Source organism: Capsicum annuum, chromosome 1 (genome assembly GCF_002878395.1).
Source record: "Capsicum annuum cultivar UCD-10X-F1 chromosome 1, UCD10Xv1.1, whole genome shotgun sequence".
Taxonomy (NCBI): domain Eukaryota; kingdom Viridiplantae; phylum Streptophyta; class Magnoliopsida; order Solanales; family Solanaceae; genus Capsicum; species Capsicum annuum.
In genome coordinates this window covers 151885003-151895683 of record NC_061111.1, presented here as the reverse complement: position 1 = coordinate 151895683, position 10681 = coordinate 151885003, and the positions used below count along the sequence as shown (strand labels likewise).

At 29.6% G+C, this 10681-nt stretch overlaps 1 pseudogene; it reads left to right on the top strand.

Moving 5' to 3' along the window:
• The first annotated feature begins 5606 nt into the window (after positions 1–5606).
• LOC107854907 lies at positions 5607–6052 on the top strand (annotated as a pseudogene).
• The last annotated feature ends 4629 nt before the right edge of the window (positions 6053–10681 follow it).

Below are 10681 nucleotides of genomic sequence, written 5' to 3'. Positions count from 1 at the left end.
GTGTATCTGTTTTATAAATTAGTATATAACTATATATATAGTGTGTGTATATATTGTAGTATATATATATATATATATATTATAGTATATTTTATTTAAAGTAGTATGTATATATTGAATGGTGCCTATATATGTGTATATATATCTTCTATAGACTCTAATGTAGTGTATATTTAACGTATACATGTGTATATATTTATAAATTAGTATATATATCATAATATTATAGTATATATATTGTAGTATATTTTATTTAAAGTAGTACATATATATTGAATGGTACGTATATATGTGTATATATTTTCTATAGACTCTAAAATAGTATATATTTAACGTATACATGTGTATGTGTTTTATAAATTAGTATATAATTATATATATAGTATGTGTATATATATTGTATGATATTTTATTTAAAGTAGTATGTATATATTAAATGGTACGTATATATGTGTATATATATCTTCTATAGACTCTAATGTAGTGTATATTTAACGTATGCTTGTGTATATATGTTTTATAAATTAGTATATATATCATTATATTGTAGTATATATCTTGGAGCATATTTTTCAAAGTAGTACATATATTGAATTGTACGTATATATGTGTATATACAGAATATAGACTCTAAAGTAGTATATATTTAAAGTATACATGTGTATATGTTTTATAAATTAGTATATAACTATATATATAGTGTGTGTATATATTGTAGTATATATATATTGTAGTATATTTTATTTAAAGTAGAACATATATATTGAATGGTACGTATATATGTATATATATCTTCTATAGACTCTAAAGTAGTGTATATTTAACGTATACATGTGTATATATTTAATAAAGTAGTGTATATATCATTATATTGTAGTATATATATTGTAGCATATTTTATTTAATGTAGTACATATATATTGAATGATACGTATATATGTGTATATGTCTTCTATAGACTCTAAAGTAGTATATATTTAACGTATACACTTGTATATATTTTATAAATTAGTATATAACTATATATTTAGTCTGAGTATATATTGTAGTATATGTTTTATTTAAAGTAGTACATATATATTGAATGGTACGTATATATGTGTATATATCTTTTACAGACTATAAAGTAGTATATATTTAACGTATACATGTGTATATATTTTATAAATTAGTCTATATATCATTATATTGTAGTATATATCTTGTAACATATGTTTTATTTAGAGTAGTATATATGTAACTAACATATCGTCGTATACGCGATTACATGTGTCATTATGTATATGTATTTTAAATTCTAATGTAATATATACTATATATATAGTGTATATATATTGTTTAACGTATTTAAAATGTATATAGGTGGATATATATAGTGTATATTGGAGAAAAAACTTTTATTTATTTTTTATTTTGATCGATTTTTGGACCGATTTTGACCGGGTTTAGATGGATTGGACCGGGTTAGGTTAAGTGGGCCAGTTCAGGGTTGTTTTTAAAAAAATTACTGTTAGGCCCAAAACCGGCCCGTTTAACCATGCCTGGATCCGAACTGGCCCATAAACCGGATAAACTCGATGGGCCGATTCCGGAATTACCCAACCCGGCCCACTTAACAGCTCTACTGCCAACAAATAGACGAGGTGCAAAAGTAAAATATACTGAATAGGTTAGATTTAATTTTGGCTATTCTTCGTAAAATAAACTTAAAAAGTTCCATACTCTGCACTATCTTAGCATATTTATCTCATAATTATATATAATCTTATTATGACTTTCTGATCAATCGTTGAGAATCCTTTTTCTGCCAAACCTCGACATAGATTTTGGTTAACAAATTTGATATAACAAATTAATTTGTTGCCTAAAAATCAAATTTCATCAAAAAAAAAAAACATTTTTTGAGTAGTTGACCTTTGTTGATTTGTCTCTCTCCTTAAGAAATTATTTATTAAGGTTTATTTTACCAAATTAGCCTTATCAATTACACTTTGAAAAAGTAAATTTAAGTATATACACTTTGTTTAACAATTTAATGATAGAAATAGTATTTGAAAAATATAATAATATTTTTTAATTTTATAATAGGAATAACTAAATTGAAATAAGTTTTTTAAATAGAGGGTCAACTTTATTGAAAGGAACGGAGTATGTTTTCATTACTAAAGAGGTTATTAATGAAAGTGAAACTGATGCCTCACTAATATTTTGTTTAATTAGTGAAGCTGTCATTTGTCTCTAAGATAATATGATTTCGTAGTTGAAGAAACATATATAAATTAGTCAACTTTATTTTTATGGAATTGATTTTACAAATTTATAGTGGAAAACAATCATATCGTCATTAAAAATATTTCGTTCACCAACAAAACAAAATTGTCACTGCAGAATGGCATAATTAGCGACAAATACAATGATCATAATTGTCATAAAATTACAACGTTAATTTGTAAGTAGGTATTAAAACTATTAAAAGTTGCTTTAAGAATAATGAAATGATTTATTTTTTTATTTTTTTCTAGCTTTTTTACATACCATTCCTATCCAAATTGAGATTTCTATTTTTGGTAGGAGGCTGATTAGTTGTTATTTTTGGTAGCAAATAGGTTTTCTTTTATAGTAAATTTAATTTATTTTTAGTTGTAATAACACTATTTAAGGATGAGTTGATGATCAATAAAATATGCAGTTTTGCTAGAAAAGAAAAATAAACTTCTTTGCGTCTCTTCTTTTCTAACTCCTCTCGATTTTCAGTTTTTAACTGTATTAAAACCAACAATTAGTATCAGAGTCAGGTTTCTTGAGGGACCTGTGAGTGAAGAGATGAATTATGAAAATAATTTTTCACGAATGGCTCCACCCGTTTTTTATGGTGAAAATTATCAATTATGAGTTGTGTGAATGGAAACTTACTTGGAGGCTCATGGGCTATGAGAATAGAAACTTACTTGGAGGCTCTTGATCTATGGAAAGCTGTGGAAGATGATTATGAAATTAATCCGCTGTCAAATAATTCTACCATAGCCCAAATCAAGAGTCACAAGGAAAAGAATATCATGTAGTCTAAGGCGAAGGCAACTCTGTTTGCTTCTGTTTCAATAACTATTTTTACAAAAATTATGTCTCTCACATCACCAAAAGAAATTTGAGATTATCTGAAAAAAAAAAAAATATGCTGGAGATGAAAGAATCCGAGGAATGCAAATACTGAATTTAATAAGAGAGTTCGAGTTGTAAAGAATGAAAGACTTCGAGACAGTCAAAAAGTACTCGGACAGATTACTTGGCATTGTTAACAAGGTAAAATTACTGGGCGCTGAATTTAAAGATTCAAGAATTGTTGAAAAAATTCTTGTTACAGTGTCCGAAACATATGAAGTATGTATAACTACCTTGGAAAATATACAAGATTTGTCCAAGATTACCTTGACAGAGTTGTTAAATTCATTCCAAACACTAGAATAAAAGAAATTTATGAGGCAAGATGGTATGGTTGAAGGAGCCTTAGTAGCCAACCACAAAACTCAAAGAAAGGGTGAAAATTTTAAAAAAAAATTCACCCTGTGAGCACTGCAAAAAAATGGGTTATCCACCATATAGGTGTTAGAAAAGGCCGAACGCAAAGTGCAGCAAGTGCAATCAACTTTGTCATGAAGCACTGATTTGCAAAAGCAAATTTGAAAACCATGAAGCAGGTGCACGTGTGATCAATAAAGAAAAAAATATCATCTTTTTGTTGCAACATGTATCTCAAGTAAGGTTTCAATAACTTTTTGGTTGATTGATAGTGCTTGCACCAACCGCATGACTTATAACAAGAGTTTGTTTAAAGAATTAAAGCCTACTGAAATATCTAAAATTAGGATCGAAAATGGTGATCAGGTTCTTGTTGAGGGAAAAGGAACTATTGTCATCAAAATAAGTTCAGGTAATAAAATAATTCCAGATGTTCTTTATGTACCTGATATTGATCAAAACTTGTTGAGTATTTGTCAATTGGTAGAAAAAGGATACAAAGTATCCTTTGAGGATAAACATTGTTTCATTAATAATGGTGCTGGAAAAGAAGTTAAACATTAAGATGAGAGGGAAACATTTCTTATTTGATCCAATGAAGATGTTTCTGTAGAACATGAAAAAAATCATCGGTTGAAAAAATTAGAAGATAATCCTCTAATTAAAAAAGCACAAGCAATATATGAACTTGCTAGAGTTAACGAAGCTTTCAATGTTCCTAAAGGAATTGAAGCTAAGGAGGAGTTATGTTTCAGAAAAATAAAACGGATAAGTTTAAATTCAAGATGCAAACGAAGAAGAAGGACATGCCAAAAGGATTTAATAGTCAAGGATTGCATTCAAGATGAGAAGTGAATTAAGTTCACTACAGGTCAAAAGATGAATCTGTAGATTTATTCGCAAGGTAACTTTCGGTTATCCAGTGTGGAGATCTCAAGACAAAAGATCAAAATTTTGCAGTTCTTAAAGCAAGGAGGAGTGTTAAAAGTTGCTTTAAGCAATAATGTACGTGATTTATTTTTTATTTTTCTCTAGCTTTTTTTACATACAACTCCTAGTAGAATTGAGATTTCTATTTTTGGTAGGAGACTGATTAGTTGTTATTTTTGATAGCAAATAAGTTTTCTTTTATGGTAAATTTAATTTATTTTTAGTTGTAATAGCACCATTTAAGGAGGAGTTTATGATCAATAAATATGCAGTTTTATTAGAAAAGAAAATTAAAATTCTCTGTGTCTCTTTTCTTCTAACTCATCTCGATTTTCAGTTTTTAACTATATTAAAATAAAGAAAAACAAATTATTCTTGTCACTCAATGTAGTAATTTTATGACTAAAATGTAAATGTTTTAAAAAGTAGAAATAACTAAGGGGTCGTTTGGTGTGAGGTATTAAAGTAAATAATTTTAGGATAGAATAATAATTTCGGGATAAATTTTTTAATCCGTCGTTTAATTGTCAATGTTCGATATAACTTATCCCGAGACTAATAAATAGTACCGGAATAAGTTATCCACACATATGGTGGTATTACTATCCCAACACAATTTATCTTTGGTATAAAATTATGAAATGACAAAAATATTCTCAAATATGTCTCTGTGGTGACTGTCATACATTCTTCAAATATGTTTCTGTTGTTAACAAGCGAGATATACGCATAAGAGATGCTTCATGTTTTCATCATTTTGTAAATGGTAAATGCTCGTGCAAGGATACTTGGTGCTGAAAATTTTGATAATTTTAAGTGTAGCTTTGATTGTTGATTTCAAATTTTTGTTGATAATATTTTTTAAACCTGTTGTTAGATATATAACGATAAGAATGTATTTACACCATGTAAAGAACTTTTGATCAATCATTTTAACAAAAATACTTTTCTGTCCATAAAGTTTGAGAAAAACATACGACTTTGCATCTTCCTCTTTGATTTTCATTATATTCTTGCTTTTGAATGCTAAAGCATTTCTTTTGGTAAGTAAGATAATTCATTGATTATATTACAATACCAAGAGGTGCTGAAATTTATGTACAAGTACAATGATTTAGTTTCTGTCGCTGCAAAGTTGGCCGATTTCCATCTCCACAATCATGGCGGATGTTGAAGACGATGTTGCGAGCGAACAACCAAAGAAGAGAGTGTTTAAGAAGTTTAGCTATAGAGGCGTTGATCTCGATATGTCCACTAATGAGCTTGTTAAGCTCTTTAATGCTCGTCCTCGGAGAAGGACTCAGAGAGGTCTACTTTGAAAAGGAAGTCGATGGCGTTGATCAAGAAGTTGCAAAAAGTGAAACGCGAGACTCCACCAGGTGAAGAGCCTGTCAAGACTCACCTGAGGAACATGATCATCATTCTTGAAATGATTGGAAGTATTATTGAAATTAACAATGGGAAAACTTTCAATCAGATTGAAGTCAAGCCTGAGATGATCGGCCAAATTCTTTTGGCCGAGTTCTCTATCTCATATAAGCCTGTCAAGCGCGATAGGCCCGGTATTGGTGCTACTCACTCATCTAGGTTCATACCGCTCCAGTGATTTACTTATTGATGTCTGCTCTTTCTTCTTTTCTAGCAATCAAGACAACCACAATATCAGCTGAGCATCAAAGTAAACTCACCTGATCAAGTTCTGCAGCCCCCACTTTTGAAACTTCCAATATTTGTGTGAAATTTGTTTCTATGATATAATAGAACTTGTATTTTAATGTATGTAATTGTAATCAAAGTTTTCCTTATTAATACAATTTTCATAAAAATAATTATTAAACTAAATAAGATAAAAGATGTTTTTTTAAACAAACAATCTATACTTAAAAGGAAACCAATGCATATTATTTTTAATACCACAAACCAAACAACTACTAAAAAATAATACTTAATCCAATGCATATTATTTTTAATACCACAATCCAAACAATCATTAAAAAATAATACCAGGATAATTAATCCCACGATAAATAATCTCAATATAACTAATCCCATCATAACGTGTTTCCCAACCAAACGAGCCATCAGAGACATCTCATCAGGTTTGGCTTTGTAACACTCTCCTATCTGCTTTGAGACATTACGTTCACCTCCCAATAAAGTTCATGACGATATGTCTGAATCATCAAAAGTGTGAGCTAATGAACTTTATGACAATCGGTCATGACTGGTGGCCAACTGCTTTGCAATATTGACCAATTTTTATAATTTCCTTGAGAGGCTAAAACTTAAATAATAGCTAGCGCTTGAAAGCGAAGCATTTCACAATTTGCAATATGTCGTTTCGTCCACCCTTTCAGGATAAAAATTGCTTCCACAGTAGTTTTGGGACTTTCAGGAAAGGTATATGTGAACTCCTTCTACACTATTTATACATGATTAAAATTATTTATACATAAATAAATATATAATAGCTTTGCCTTTTTCATCTGTTACTTCTTTATATTTTGAACCCATAGTGAAATTTCTAGTTCTGCAACTGTTTACACAGTGTAAGCGGAAAATAGGGAGTGTGGGAGGCTGAGCTAGCACGAAATTTGCAAAATACGGATGAATAGAGCTTCGCAATCAAGGGATGCAACCATTGGCACCATATTGATGAATCCTAATCATTTTGATTTATTCATATGACCAAATGGTCGCGGGTTCGATCCGTGGAAACAACCTCTTCCATAAATGTAAGGTAAGATTGTGTACCATAGACGCATGATCTGGTCCAGCACTTTCCTGGAGATAAATAGAGTTTTAGGGCAACGTTGCCCCTTTTTGTCGTATCGAAATTTGTTTACGGATTGATTGGTATAGTGGTACTAACTTAGTGTTCAGAATAATAGGAATACAATAGATTCAATTTGCTGTCTTTCTGTTTTTGCACAAATTACTACATGGAGTTTCTCAGTTGGTTCCAGTAAATTTCAAAAATTCGTCGAAATCTCTATCTCTAAAAGCCATCTTTCCTAGTATCTAACTTAATTTGATGGTATATATATTACTTTTCACTTGCTTTGTCCTAGGAAACCTTGCAGGTAACCTTTTTATAATATTTAATTGTTTGATGGTTAATATGTTTGTGCAATTTATATATCATGGATAAAGGATGGAGGCATGAACCAAAGCTCTCTAAAAGATATGTTGAGGGTATCCAATCTTTCATGAAACTTGTTTGGTCTCTCTTTGATCCCAACTCTAAAGTTCGATGTCCATGCCAGCACAAGAAGTGTTTGACGACTTGATAAAAGGAATTATGAAAGATTAGGTGCAATGGATATACCATGGGGAACAATCAGAAAGGAGAGACGATGATGAAGCATGTTGTAAAAATACCATCAATTAATTGCGCTCTAAAATATAGAAATGCTTTTGTGTGTTTTGAGGTTCCCTTTACTGTAACTGATGGTGGTTTCTGTTCCTTTTTTTATTTTTATTTTAAAAAAAATTAAAATGTAGTACCATGGAGCAACGCTTAGTTATAGATATGATCTATATGAGGTAGGAAAGAAATTATTGTAGAATTTTAAAACTTTGGGGGCAAAATGATGTTCTGGACTTCTGTACTATGTCGGTTTTGTAAGTTGGATACTTCTACTTACATGTTTGTCATCTGGACCCTTGAACTCATTAAAAAATAATATTTTGCACCCTTTGACCGTTGACCTTGCCTAAGTGACATTGAAATGATGACTAGAACAAAGAGAGTGTAGTCACTCTCCAGGGGTGCGAGTGGGGGTCAATTTTTGGCCAATTTTATATTAAAATAATTAAAAAAATAATAAAATTAAAAAAAATAATTAAAAAGGATTTTTTTCCCTCCATCTTTTTTAATTTAAAAATATTTTAAAAAAACTAAAAATAATTTAAAAATATTTTTAAAAATTTTAAAAAATAAAAATATTTTTTTCCCTCCCCACACCACCCCAGCCCATCCCCACCCCCACACCTCACACCCCCAGCCCCCTCCCCTCCCCCACCCCCTCCCCACCCCTTCACACCTCACCCCCAGCCCCCACACCCCTCCCAGCCCCGTCCCCACTCCACCCTAGCCTCTTCCAGCCCCTATACCCCACCTCAACACTCTTCCAGGCCCCCTCCCCCACCACTTTCACTTTTTATTTTTTATTTTAATTTTCCCTCAATTCAATTCTTTTCATTTTTTTTGAATTAAAATTTATATTTGAAATCTTTTTATTTTTTGGGAATTAAAATTTAAATTTGAATTGAAAATGAGAGATATTGAATATTGAAAAAAATTCGTGAATTTCGCTAGAAAAAAATTAAACTTTTTGTGAATTTGTTAAAGATATTCAAATTTAAAAATAAAAAATTTATTATGTTTGTATATATGAATTTATAGTTAAAAATTTAAATTAGTTGGAGAAGAATTTTAATTATTTGGAATGGATTTGATGTTTAATTTGTGAGCAAAAATAAAAACATGATTATTCAAAATTTTCTACAATTATAAATTTTTCTTATTTAATTAAATTAATTTTAATATTTAATTTGTTATTTAGCATTTTAAAAATGACTTGGAATTTAATGTAATACTTTTTTTTTATTTTTGTTTAAACATGACATGGCAGATGACGTGGCTGATGTGGGGAGAGTGTGTTACACTCACCAAAAAAGGGTTTAAAATATTGTTTTTAGTGGGTTCAGGGGTCCAGATGACAAAAAATGTAAGAAATATTCAATTTACAAAACCGACATAGTACAAGGGTCCACAAGAGCATTTTGCCAAACTTTGGCATTTATATTGTCTGAAACAATGGGCAATACACAATCAACTAAGTAATACAAGCTAAGTTGTGAGATTCTTACCTTTAGATATTGCATCCATTTCAGATTCTCTAAAAATAAACTATTTTTGGAGAATCCAACACGCACTCGCTAACATTTTTGAAAATTCGAGCAACAAGGACATTGCTTCAGATTCACAACAAGTTGATGTTCAGTTGACTTTCCACATTCCAGTATTCTTGAGCAAAATGTTTTGGTGCCAAGCCACTAACCTTTCATGTTCATTTTTTTTTACCCTGCTTAACTGGTTAATTTTTTAAAGATATGTTTTTCTTTCAGTTTCAGTTCAACAGATTCTGTAGACAACGAAAAGGTTCAGTTCAATGCGAAGCAAATAGCAAGAAAAAACTTTTTATCAACATGCAACTAAACATGAGAATTCTTAGTCGTTGAAGCTGTTTGTCGGGAAACTGTTTTTTTTTTTTCTCCTTTTGAATCAGGGAAACAACTTTGTTGAATGTTTGGGAGGTACAATGCAATTGCTTTCCATTTTGAGCATCATCAACAAAACCTTCAGATAGCTATAAAACTATCGTTTCTTTGAGCTCTACTGGTTCTATGAGTTAACATTTCCTATTCACATGAGTGAAAATGCAAAACATATCGTACCTTTATTTATATTCTTTCTATTTTAGAATTAGCAATGGAGAATCTTTCTAAAAAAAATCACTTAGGCAAAATGCAATTCGTCAAGTTCAATTCAACGTGCACCTTATTTTTTTTTTTTTCAGGTAGCTTTTTCTTATTCCTATTTAGATCAATAGTAGCAGCTTAGCCAAGTTACTTATAGCAAGTTCATCTCAATAAAATTAGTGGCCTAAAGTCAAATTTAATATGAGACCTTAAATATATTTCCATAACAAAAAATTATAATAATTTAGAGTTATTTTTTTATTCTTTTTTTTGGTGTATTATTCTTAACATAGTAATATTATTATTTATAAGGGTAAGGATTAATTTTAGTTAATAAGATATTATCCATTTGTTTGTAATGCATATCTTGAATATTATTGTGAAAACTTTATTTATTAATATCAAGATTTGATAAGAAGTTTTAAAATATTTTTAATAAACAGTCAATAGTTCTTTTTTTTTTTTTTTTTAAATTAATTTAATTTTTATAACTTTTATATTTTTTAATTTTTAATATTATTTTAAGTGAATTAAAATCATAAAATTCATATTAAATTTTTTAGAACCTCAAAATTCTGAGAACCTAAAACAAATGCTATACTAGCCTTATCCTTGAGCCACCCTTCACTTATGGACAGAATAGATGCACTTATAGTGTAACAAATAGTGTTGATCGAAAGTGCTGATCAATCCATAACAAATTAGTTCATTAACATAATTTCACTTTTCAACAAATAACAGGATGATG